Here is an 11,714-nt window from a genome sequence, read left to right as displayed (position 1 = left end):
ATGAGGTGGGGAAGCAAGGCCTGGATCAGAGATGGGGCGGGGAAGCAGCCCTGCACCCAGCGAGGAGATTCTGGGAGAGAAGCCATGCCAGGGATCCCCTGCATCTCCCCCCTGTATCTCCTCCCCAGTCCCAGTGCTGTTTGCCCTCATGCTCAGGCCTGCAGCCCCAAGCTTTGTGTGGCTGGGAGCTGTCCCCTGCTCCCAAACAGCTCCCCCCTACTCTCTGGAGCCCAGGCCTGACCCTCAAGCCCCCCTGCCAGCCTGGAGCTGGCACCCAGGGGAGTCTGGAGCTTCCCCTGACTGCTGCAGAGAGGCTGAGCAGGGCAGGGGGGCAGCAGTAGCCCTGGACTGAAGAGTTTCCGTTGGGAGCAAATTTGTTCCCAACAGGGGCACACATGTAGAAGTGCACCCAGGAGTGCTTTAATTGAGCCTGAATTTTCTGTGCAGAAAATTCAGGTGCATTAATTGCACATACAGATATGCCCTTTAAGTGGTAATTGAAGTGTAATTCTGTATATTGCTAGTATGAGTAGAGTCATCAGAATCTCCCTCATGGTAGGTATAGTGTATGGAATACTATATTATTAGGTCTATCAGTTCATAAAAAGCAGACATATAGTTCCATTTAAAAAGTGCTTATTTTAGCTTAAGAAAAGTGGCAAGAAGAAGAAGACGACAACTGTAGGAGAAAGAGCATAGGAGATAGGCTTGTGTCCTATCAGTCTATACTGAACTAAACATCAGAGGCGTAACTAACAATTTCAGCACCCTGGGCAGAGATGCTGTTGAATGCAGAAGGGGGTAAGGTTGTAGGGCCAGTGGCAGAAAGGAGGTGGGTTGGGAATAGTGCTAGAGAAGCAGGGGTGTGGAGTGCTGCAAGATGCTGCTAGTGCCTCTCCCTCTGCAAACTGGCACCCAAGGCTGGTCCCCATACATTCTGCCCTAGTTACCCTACTGCTAAATGTGACAGACAGCAGAGATGTTAAAGGTTTTCCAAAGGGGCTGTGGGCAGAAAACAAGAGACACAATAGTTATGTAGCAGTACACTGCTGTCAGCTTCTGAAACTCCAGAACAGTAATAGCTGAAGGAAATTGCCGCTCGTATAATCCAAAACACCCTTTGAATACAAGAACTTGATAAATTTTATGTAGATACATGTTATTCAAATTTAAAAGTTATGTTTATTCAACTTTATTATAATTTTGCATGTCATGCAAGCTCGAGGCACAAATCCAGATTTTTTTTGCTTTCTTGGATTTGGAATGACAAACTCTGATGATGAGTCATGCTCCAAGACTACATTTCTCCAAGTTCAGCAGCTGGACTTCTTCAAGCTATCTAATTATTATAAAACCTAGGTTTTCAGCATTATAGACATATGTTTGTATGCATAATTACCACATTTGTATGTAAAAATGAGATATGTATATATGCAAGTGTTGTACTTCCAATAATGAAAATCTGGGCCTATATCTGCAAAGGCTCAGAGGAATGAATGAAAGGGGATCATATGGACTTTCCATTGTTCAGCAGTTGATTGATTCCACAAAAATATTTTTAACTTTTTTCCTCTAGTTTTAAGGTTTTTTGGAGTGTCTATATATCCTCTGGTGGCAAATGCCTGTAGGAAGTACTACCATAGTGTTACACCTTTAACTTGAACTTTAATGGGAAAAATTACAGTTAAAGTATTAGTTGTTTAACATTTTAACACACCGGGTGTTATGTACATATCAAGTAAGTTACAGTTCCACAGTGTAGACTCTCAAGGCAGAATTAGCTCTTTGCTCTCTGATACCACACCTGGTCACAAGACAGCATGTGAATCAAATAGTCAGGCCCTTAACATTTCTTTGGTACCCCTTAAAGCCTCAGTCTATCACCAGACCTTCTACTACATAAATACTGTTACTCCTGTCAGTCCCCAAACCAACATGCATTTTATAATTTCTGAATACAAATAAAGCTGGTGATTCTTTCATATGTCATTTAAAATTATTTTTCATGGTGGAATATTAATTTTTAAACTGTAGCTAGTTCTCTGGTTTTATCTGGAGAGCATTTTATTTGCAATTTAAGAATGAAAAAAAAAAGCAGTTGACAAGGAAAATTCAGATTACTTCATGTCTGCTATATCTTAGGTGTACCATCACAAAAACCACTTGTACCAGTTGGTCTTAGTAAAATTCAGAGATGCACAGTAGAGCCAAGCTTCAAGAGTTTCCTCCAAAACCGTTACAAAAGAAATATTTGACTTTGTCACAGTCTGACATGAACAGGAGAAGACAGCAAGCATACTGCATCATTGTACATGCAAAAGAGCTTTGTTATCTCACAGGTGTTTCAGAACTGCTTACTCAAGACTGGAGACAGATTTTCTAGCTGCAAGCAATGAACTAACTCAGGAGAGAAGTAGATAACCAATGGGGAAAAATGGAGTTAGGTGTGATTCTCCTGTAATGAAAGCTGTTATATAAAACTGAAGTCAAGGTTGCTAGGAATGTTCCACTAATTCATAAATTCATAGATTCATAGATTGTGAGGCTGGAAAGGACCTTGGAAAATCATTGAGTCCAGCCCCTCTGCACCAGGCAGAAAAGACAACTGGGTTCAGGTTCAGCAAGGTGACCGTCCAGTCTCCTCTTGAAGATTTCTGGGATAGGCAATTGCACCACCCCTGGATGGAGGTTATTCCACAGTCTGGACATCCTGGCTGTGAAGAAGTTTTTCCTAATGTTGAGCCTGAAATAGTCTTCCAGGAGTTTTTGGCCATTACTCCTGGTTTTCCCTAAGGGTGCCCTGGTGAACAGTTGTTCACCAAGCCCTTGATGTATTCCCCTGATGTAGCGGTAAGCTGCTAAGTCCCCTCTCAGCCTTCTCCTTTTTAGGCTGAAGAGTCCCAGGTCTCTCAGCCTCTCCTCATATGGTCTGCCTTGCAAGTCTCTGATCATATGGGTGGTTCTTCTCTAGATTCTCTCAAGCTTCACCATGTCCTTGTTGAAGTGCAGCGCCCAGAACTAGATACAGTACTCCAGCTGTAGTCTCACCAATGCTATGTAGAGCGAAAGAATCACTTGTGGTTTTGGTGGAAGAGAAAAACCATACAAGAAAAGGCATTAAGAAACACCCAACCATAAGGGGTGTTAGAGGCTGAACAAGTCATTTTTTTTTAAATGTTCCTTGAAAATTTTGGATGGTCTTTTCCAAAAGAACATTGTTTAACTGGAAGGCTATGCCTCCACCCTCCCATGAAAATGCCATATGAGAAACTCAAGAGGAAATTGCAGATAATGTCCTAAATAAGAGCCAAGCCCCCTCATTCCCAGTCAAATCCAAACAGTGAATACATACAGCTGAGAAAGTTAAAAGTCAGAGAGAAAGAAAAGTAAAGGAAAAAGAAAAATAATGAGAAGCAGAAAGAAGGACATAGTTCAGAGGGTGACAGTCCAGGCAGATGGCAGTGTAAATGTAGCTGTGGAATATTTACTGCCATTTTTGTGCCAAGGGAGGCAGAGTCTGGGAATTGTGCAGCTCTTCCAAGAATACACGTAGTTACATTTTTTTGGAATCTGACTTCTAGTGGGCATAAAACAAAATACCCTATCACCTTTCCAAAAATTAGAAGCTTGTTGCATAGTTAAGGAGCTCACAAGAGGAACAGCTGTGCTGCACTGTGAGATTGGTGCTGCAGATAAAAAGGAGCTCCTATTTCAAAGACATTTCTAATCATTCTTGAGAAATGCCAGTTCATCAAAGGATACCCCTTTCAGTAAAAGACTGAGGCCTGTCTGCCAGGGCTCAGGTTTAGGATGGTTCAGTATATTTTGGGTTGAAAGAATGGCTACCATTCTGCTCACATGTATGTAAATTGGAGTGTTCTAATGAATTTTGATGGAATCAAAGCCACTTAAATGCTAACACTAGATTACCTGATAGTTCATTATTAGGTGCCCAGTAATGCTGCATAAATTGACAGGGTATTACAAGCTGAAAGCACAATACATAAAACACTATACTTTTCATAGTAATAGCTTCCTTAGAAACAAAGGACAAAATTTAAGAGAGACCATTGTTGTTAGTGGATTCATATGGTCTTCAAGCTCTTTAAGCAGGCAATGATAAGAAAAGCAAGTGTTAGGAGAGTAAAAGACTCCCCCATGATGGAGTTGAGAGGAGATATGATCCGTGTAAAGGAATCCTATGCTTCAGGACTACTGTTCTACTGTTGGGAGTGTGCTAGAACCGGCCTTAGGGGTGAGCACATACATGCACATATATGCACCCATGTGTGAGAGCCCACACTCACAGCGTGCTCTCCCCTAACCAACCATGCCCTGGCTGATCCCTGCCAAAGGCAGGAGGAGCAGTGCCCAGCCCAGCTGGGCCCCTGCCTCCAGCCACTGGTCAGGAGGTCTGGGCTGGGCATGTGCTGGTGGGGTGGTACCTGCTCCAGTCCACCTGTCTTACCTCTACATGCAGCAGTGCTGCTGTCCTGGGCAGGGAGGGGCAAAATACATGTTTGCACAGGGGAGCATTTTCCTTAAGGCTGGATCTGCTTTTCCTTGTCAATCCTTTAGAAGCAAAGTTTTACAAACAGGGAACAGACACAAGCTAAGAAAAAAAAAAAGGGAGAGGCCAAAGCTAAAAAAAAGGGGAGAAGGCATTTGAATAGTCAGGGCTGGTGAAAAACTCACAAGGCTTCAGTTCTTCATCCCCTAAAGAAAAGCAAACAGGGATGGGAGAAAAAATCTAGCGCTGCACTCCTTTCCTTTCTAAATTCTTAAGGAAACCAACCTAAATATGCTTGTTAAACACCTAGCACACTTTTGGGCAACAAATACATAATTATACCAAAAAAAGATGTTACAAGTATGTTATTAAGGCTTCAAATCCTCAAAAGTCAGTACATTCCAGAACCAAGGATGCCTGAGAACCTTTGATTTACCTTATATGTACACATGCATCACGATTCAGACTTTAATTATATTGCTTTTTAACCCACCCATTTTTTCTCAGGCTCAGGTGAGATCCATTTGATTAAGGTCCTTCTCTACCCATGGAAGTGGAAAGGATTACCAGGGAGAGTATTTCCATTTCTATGCCTACATAGCGCTTTTGTATCTGTGTGAGTGGCATTTTTTATACTTAAGCATGGGCTGTAATGCTATTATCTCTACATTGTGGATGTGTTAACATGTGCACTAGGCTAGGGGTTTTCAACCTTGTTTAAGGATTGCACCCCTTCTGGCAGAGTTGGGGGGGGAAGCAGTGGCAGTGGCTGGACGTGGGGGGCCTCGCATGCTGCAGTGGTGTGGGGTGGTGGATGGCGGCAGTGGCCACCACACCCAAGCTCCCCCACACTGCGTCCAGCCAGCCAGGTAGCACCTGTGCAGCCCACAGAGGGGAGTCGCTGCCCTTGCCCCCCTGACCCTGCTCCTGGGATGCAGTGGCACAGGGTGGTAGATGGCAGTGCTCCATCCCCACCCAACCATGCTTATCTCTTAGTCCCTTTCCAAGTACCCCCAAGGATACACATACCCCCGGTTGACAACCCCTGCACTAGGCTATACACTGGCCAGGCAGGCACACAGATACATACATAGTCTAGGCTGCTCTCACCCAGAAGCAGTTTGAGCCTGCATCTCTCTGACATCCTAGCACAATGCTCTATCATGCCACAAGTTAATCATTCTACATGTCTCTCTTATTTTGCATCCCTACCATCTAACCACCACAGTTTGGGGCAGGTATTATACAGGTCATTCTCTGGTGTTCTGTTAGAAGCTGCCCCCTAGGCAGCCATGAAACAGATATGGAAAGCTAGGGAAACAAGAGCAAGCCTGAGGTTTTGTACCTCAGAGAGGTGGCTGCTGTCCTGGATGGGTAGGGCCCTGCATTCTAGCCTGGACTTTGGTCCCAGTAGGCGCATTTACACGAGCTGCTTAATGTGCAGTAGACTAATTCACACTGTGCATTAGTGCATCACAACAAAAGCTGTGCTAATGCACTGATGCACAGTAGAATTAGCCTACTGTGTATTAAGCATCATGAAAAGACTATGTGCCTTTACTACTGTGCAGTAGTGCCAGCTACTGTGCATTTATGTGGTACCTCATATCAGAGGTACAGTAAAAGTTCTGTTATCCAGCATCCTACAAGCCAGCATGCTCCACTAACCGGCATGCCAACTTGTAACATGAAGTGAAACCGGAAGTGCCCACTGTGGCATTTCCAGTTTCTCCAAGCTCCCATTGCTTGGGGCAAAGCACTAATTAAGTACTAAACTTAATGCACAGTAGCAAAGGCACATTAATGCATGGGTAGAGGCAACCAGTGAGGCCAAAACTGCTTTAGTGGTCTCCATCCATTTTTCTCCCTCAGTGCCTATATTGAATGCCAGGGGCAGTGATTCAGAACAAAACTTGCATAATGCCTGCTTGCTGGTTGGATGGTTAGTGCACGGTGCTGAGACATCTGAAAGAGTCAGTTTCAAACCCCTCTTTGGGCAAGAGGAGACCCAATATGACGTCTCTGACTTCTTAAGTGAGTGCCCTAGCCACTCAGCTATTGGAGCTAAAACATAGGAGGGCTCTCCTCCTCCAGCATTTTGTTGCCAGAACATGTGCCCAGGTATATGTTATATGTAGTCATCTACACGCACAGGTTTTGTTTCCAAGACTAGAATGGTTACCTGTGTGTGAGTGCCAAAAATGACATGCATACAACTAAAAAGTTGCTACTTCAGTGATCAAATGGAAATAGACTATCACCCGAAGTTGAAAAACAGCTTACAAATACCTATAAATGTCTAGTTTCTAGCCCATTTAGTTGTATCATACATGCTCTGACTTTTAAGAAGGAAACAACAGAGTTGATTTTTTCTATGTTATGTGGTATTATTTCAGAGAAATAAAAAAAGCTTTCTGTTAATTTATGAGGTCTGAAAAAAATGTTATGGTAGGTGTCATGACAAGAAAGCAAAAAAACTGAGATAAATTATTGAATAAAACAGGATTACTTTTTTGGATCAAAAAGTTTTTATTTTTTATGACAAGGCAAATGTAAATAAATTATTAATACACTAGAAGCATATTTCCACAAAGTGAAAGAAATAAAGAGTACAATAGTGCAATTGAATAATATAACTATTTCAAGTCTCTAATTAACAATGTGAGTTATATTACCAATGTGATACTGAAAACTACACTGGGGATAAATAATCCCTTTTACAAATAGAAATGTAATTAGACAAAGAAAATTTGATATAAGTAAAATTCAATATTAGAATATAAAATATGCAAGGTGCTGTTCATATAGTGTAAGTCATATTTATGGATGTGTTAACTTGTGAGATGTGAAAAGTCATTCTTTCTCAAAGGAACATAATCTACTGTATGTGAAAGCTGATTTTTTTTCACAATGCAACACAATAACATTTAACCAACCACAGTGACTCATTACTGTTATATCTTTGAATTAGAAACAGTTACTTTTAATGCTAAGACAGCTGAAGTATACTATTTATTAGTAGGGACCTACTTAATTCACAGCTTCGCAGATATTGGAGACCTTGCAGAAACCGCAACATCCAGGACTGTCTACAACAAAATCCACAAAATCAACAACAACAAAAACTTCATAAAAATAAAATGCTGGCCCTCCAGTGGGAGCCAGTGGTCCTCACTACTGGGAAGGGAAGGGGCCAGCTGGTGGTGCATCACAAAGGGCAGCAGACAAGACGGCAGCTGTCCCATCATCCCACCTCCCTCCTCCCCCTACTGGGCATCTCCACCAGTCAGCAACAAGGGGTGAAGCGGCACAAAGGGCAACCAGCAATCAAGATGACAGCTGACCCCTCGTCCCTCCATCCTCCTGGGACGTCTCCGCTAATCAAAAGCAAGAGATGGGGCCATTCCCCCAATCAGCGCCAAGAGGTGGGGGTGCCACAAAATGCCCGTGAAATCAGCATGTCATGAGTGGGCCATGAAAAACCCCTTGATTTGCTGTGATTTAAGTAGGTCCTTATTTATTAGCTTTCTAAAAGAACTTTTTTTTTCAGTAAGAACTAACATTTCAGGATTCTTTCATTTCTTGGAGTCTCAGAACAGCAGAGATTCCCCATGCCTGAAGAAGGGTGACTGTGCCCGAAAGCTTGCCAAGAGAATTTTTTCCAACTACTCAGCTGGTCTAATAAAAGACATCATGTCTACTCAAAGAACCTTGCCTGCCTATGTCCTTAGAAGCGAGGGGCGAGCAATTATTTTGGGCGGAGGGCCACTTACTGAGTTTCGGCAAGCCATCGAGGGCTGCATGACAGGCAGCCAGAGTTATTAATTTTTAAAATGTTTTTAATTTTTTAGGGGCCCTGCTGGCCAGATAGAATGGCCTGGCGGGCCGCATCCGGCCCGTGGGCTGCATTTTGCCCACCCCTGGCTTAGACCAACACGGCTACAACCAAAAACCCAGGATTTTTTGAGGAATTTAACTTAATTATCAGATGGTGACTTCTTTAATGAAATTCCTATTTGAAACTAGAACTTGAACATCAAACATGAATGAAAAATAGTAGAGTAATTTACAGAGATGGGAGATTCTGATTTCATTTTGTCTTGTTCTATACATTGGTAACACAAGAGATTTTTGCAGAATGAAAATTATGCAAGTACTTGGTATACCACTGATTTGCAGACTTTGATAACATATTGCCAAATGTAATTCTGGCCTGAGGGTTTACCTGACCCCCCCGTTCTTTCCTAAATGTTCTCAGATGTAAGTTTCCATGGCCAGATTTTCAGAAAAGAGCTCAGTACTTGGGAAGAAAGCTTGACTGAGTCTAGGAAACTCAGTATCCAGTAGCTCCCAAGTAGAACAAATCTGATGTCTAAGTGGCTGATGTTGTGTCCTGAGTACCTTTGAAAATCTGGTGTCTAGAATCTGCTCCATTCGCTGAGCATTTGTTATAACACTTGTGACAATAACGTAAAAATAAATGCAAAATGCAGCTTCTCTTACAGAAACCCCTCACCCCATTTCAATTCATCACAAGCAGTACATTCATTTATTCTGAGCTCTAATGTCCCAAGCCTGCTCTCAGCCCAGCAGCATTTTCTCTTGAAATGATTCAGCAAATTCTGTTTTTATTCTGAGCTCTCCATTACTGGGAAAGCAGTAGTGATTCCTATATTTAAGTTGCCTAAATACTTTCCATTGATTATAATGTTTCTTGCAGCATTATTTGAAGAATGCTAATTCCTCCAGGGCTTGCTGAAGGGTTTTGTAATTTGATATGAGGATGGCCCTAGGATCAGAGATTTGCTTTTTGTTGGATTCCTGAAAATCTATTTATAGGTGGGCAAGTTCTCAGCTTTCAGAAGCTGTCATTTTCCATGCGTCGTTTGGGAAGTATTAGGCTGGTTTTGCCAGAATACCAAAAAACAAACAAACCAAGCCTCAGAAACAAAACCAAAACTGACAAAGAAACAAACAAAAACACACACACAATCCTGAAATGATCTACCGCTGCATAATCACTGCTCCAGCATTTCACTTCAGTGGTGCACACAGAAGGCAGCCTCTGCATGGAACATGAACAAAGTTGATTTTTGTCCTTCTCCTACTTTCTTCCATCAAAATATGGTTTGGCCCATAAGGGATATGAACCAAGAGAGATTTAAAATCACTCATTAGATTTAAAATCACTTCTCCCAACCAGTGCTAATACTTCTTTACCCTTCACAACCCTATTATTAATTAAGGCCTCCTGCTCAAGAAATAATTACACAAGCTGGAGATAGCATCCACCTCTGAAAATCCTAAATCCTATCCACTTAGATATGCTGACTTGCAGCAAAAAAAAATCATATTTTTTTCTTGGCTATGGCATTTGTAAAATAGGGATATTTACACCTAAGCAAGCTACTGTTTCAGTTTATTGTGTTAGGCCAACTGGCTGTCTGTGGGTTGCATGTTTCCCACAAGGGATTAAACTCTGGCCCTGAGCTCTCCCTGGCTGCTGCAGCTCCTCTCATTGCTCCAGCTACTTCTGCTACCTGCCAGGGACGCGTCCACATGAGCAGGGACGTGCATTTGCAGCAGTATAAATAGTAGCCACACAAATTCGTGCCGGTCCTTTGTGCTGCAGTACACTCCCCTGCCCATGTGCTTTGCAGCTGGACCATGCACTGCTTCATGTGCTGGGGGATGCAGCGTGCCTCAGCGTGGAGCTAGCTAGCAGGCAGCCCCCATGCTGAGGCACCCTGTGCCCCAGCCAGCCAGGGAGCAGCACGTGGAGACAGGGGAGCCTACAGCCCAGGGCTTCCTGTTCCCCCGTCTCCGCATGCTGCAGAGCCTCCACACTGAGGCATCCTGCGCCCCAGCCAGCCACTCCCCAGTGCAGTGTGCCTTAATACTGGGGAGCAGGCAGCCCTGAGCTGGCTGCTTCCCCGTTTCTGCATGCATTGAGGCACACTGCACCCTAGCAGGTGGCTGGGGCACAGTTTGCCTTGAGATAGGGGATCAGCCAGCCCTGTGGAAGAGGAGACACCAAGGTCAGGGACAGAAGATAAATGCAGCTATCTATGAGAACCACTAGAGTTGCACAAGGAACAGAAAAAATTCCCCCTTGCTACACAACCCCACTCCTTCCCTCCCTCCCAGTCTAAGAAAGGCATATGTGATGGCAGGAGTCCTGCATGGGAACCATTATCTCAGCTGCTCCGGTCCTACTGCCAGGGTGATTCCTGAGTTGTACACCTGAAAAGGCTTGTAAATGGTACTCCAGCACTTTCCCCCCACCCCTGTGATCTGATCCCTGGGGAAAGTCCATGGGTGCCAGGTGACTCTGAGTCTCACAGTGTAAGCAGTCATTGTACTGACACCTCAAGGCACAATAAAGACTGTTTGGAGCAGAGCTGTCTGCCATGTTGTTTGGGACCTTGGTACTCCTCCCTGTTTTGAAGAGGAACCCTCCCACCTCCCTTTCCCAGAAGCTAACCAAAGAAGGAGCATACTGAGGCAGGGGTTCTATGGATCACCAGGGTAGCAAGGGATTGAGAGGAGCCAAGAGGATCTTGAAACAGAGGCTTGCCCTTCAAGAAGCCATGGCAGGGTTGGCTTCAGGGCGGTCCTTCAGGAGAGGGAAATGAATAAGGTTTCTTCTAGGGGAGTCCAAAGGCAGAGCTTCCCCTGAAAGGGGCATACTTTATGACAGTAACAGACAGAAAATTAATGCTTAATTTCTCCTAGGCATGTAAGTGGATTTAGGTGCCTAAGTGAGACTATTCCATTCTTCTTGAGTCTCTGAAAAACAGTTAATGCATAAAGTGCACAGATCCTCCTTTTCCACAATTTTCCTGTGTCTCACACTTAAGGGTCAGATGATGGTACATTACAAAAATAGGTGCATTAACTTTGTTAGGACGTGAACAGGGTGGAATAAAATCACACTTAGGCACATATGTCCACTTCATTAGCAGAACAGAATTTGGCCCCTTATGCCCAGAAAAAGTGCCAAAAAGGCCAACAGGCAAAACAGTTTAGTGAGTCCCAGAGCAGCTTAGGTTATATCCATGTTAAATGTACCATGTTCAGCAGCACCCTCAAAAACACCCTGCTTTTCCAGCTGGCTGCTTCCCCTCCTGAAACAGTGTGGTTGCATCTGTATGGTTTCGGGGAAAACTTAATAGTCTGGGGGGGGGGGGGGGGGGGGGGGGGG

The sequence above is a fragment of the Gavialis gangeticus genome, unplaced genomic scaffold (assembly GCF_001723915.1).
Source record: "Gavialis gangeticus isolate Ggan-Ray unplaced genomic scaffold, GavGan_comp1, whole genome shotgun sequence".
Taxonomy (NCBI): Eukaryota; Metazoa; Chordata; order Crocodylia; family Gavialidae; genus Gavialis; species Gavialis gangeticus.
The sequence above is the reverse complement of the archived record's forward strand: the minus strand, read 5'-3'. Positions refer to the sequence as shown.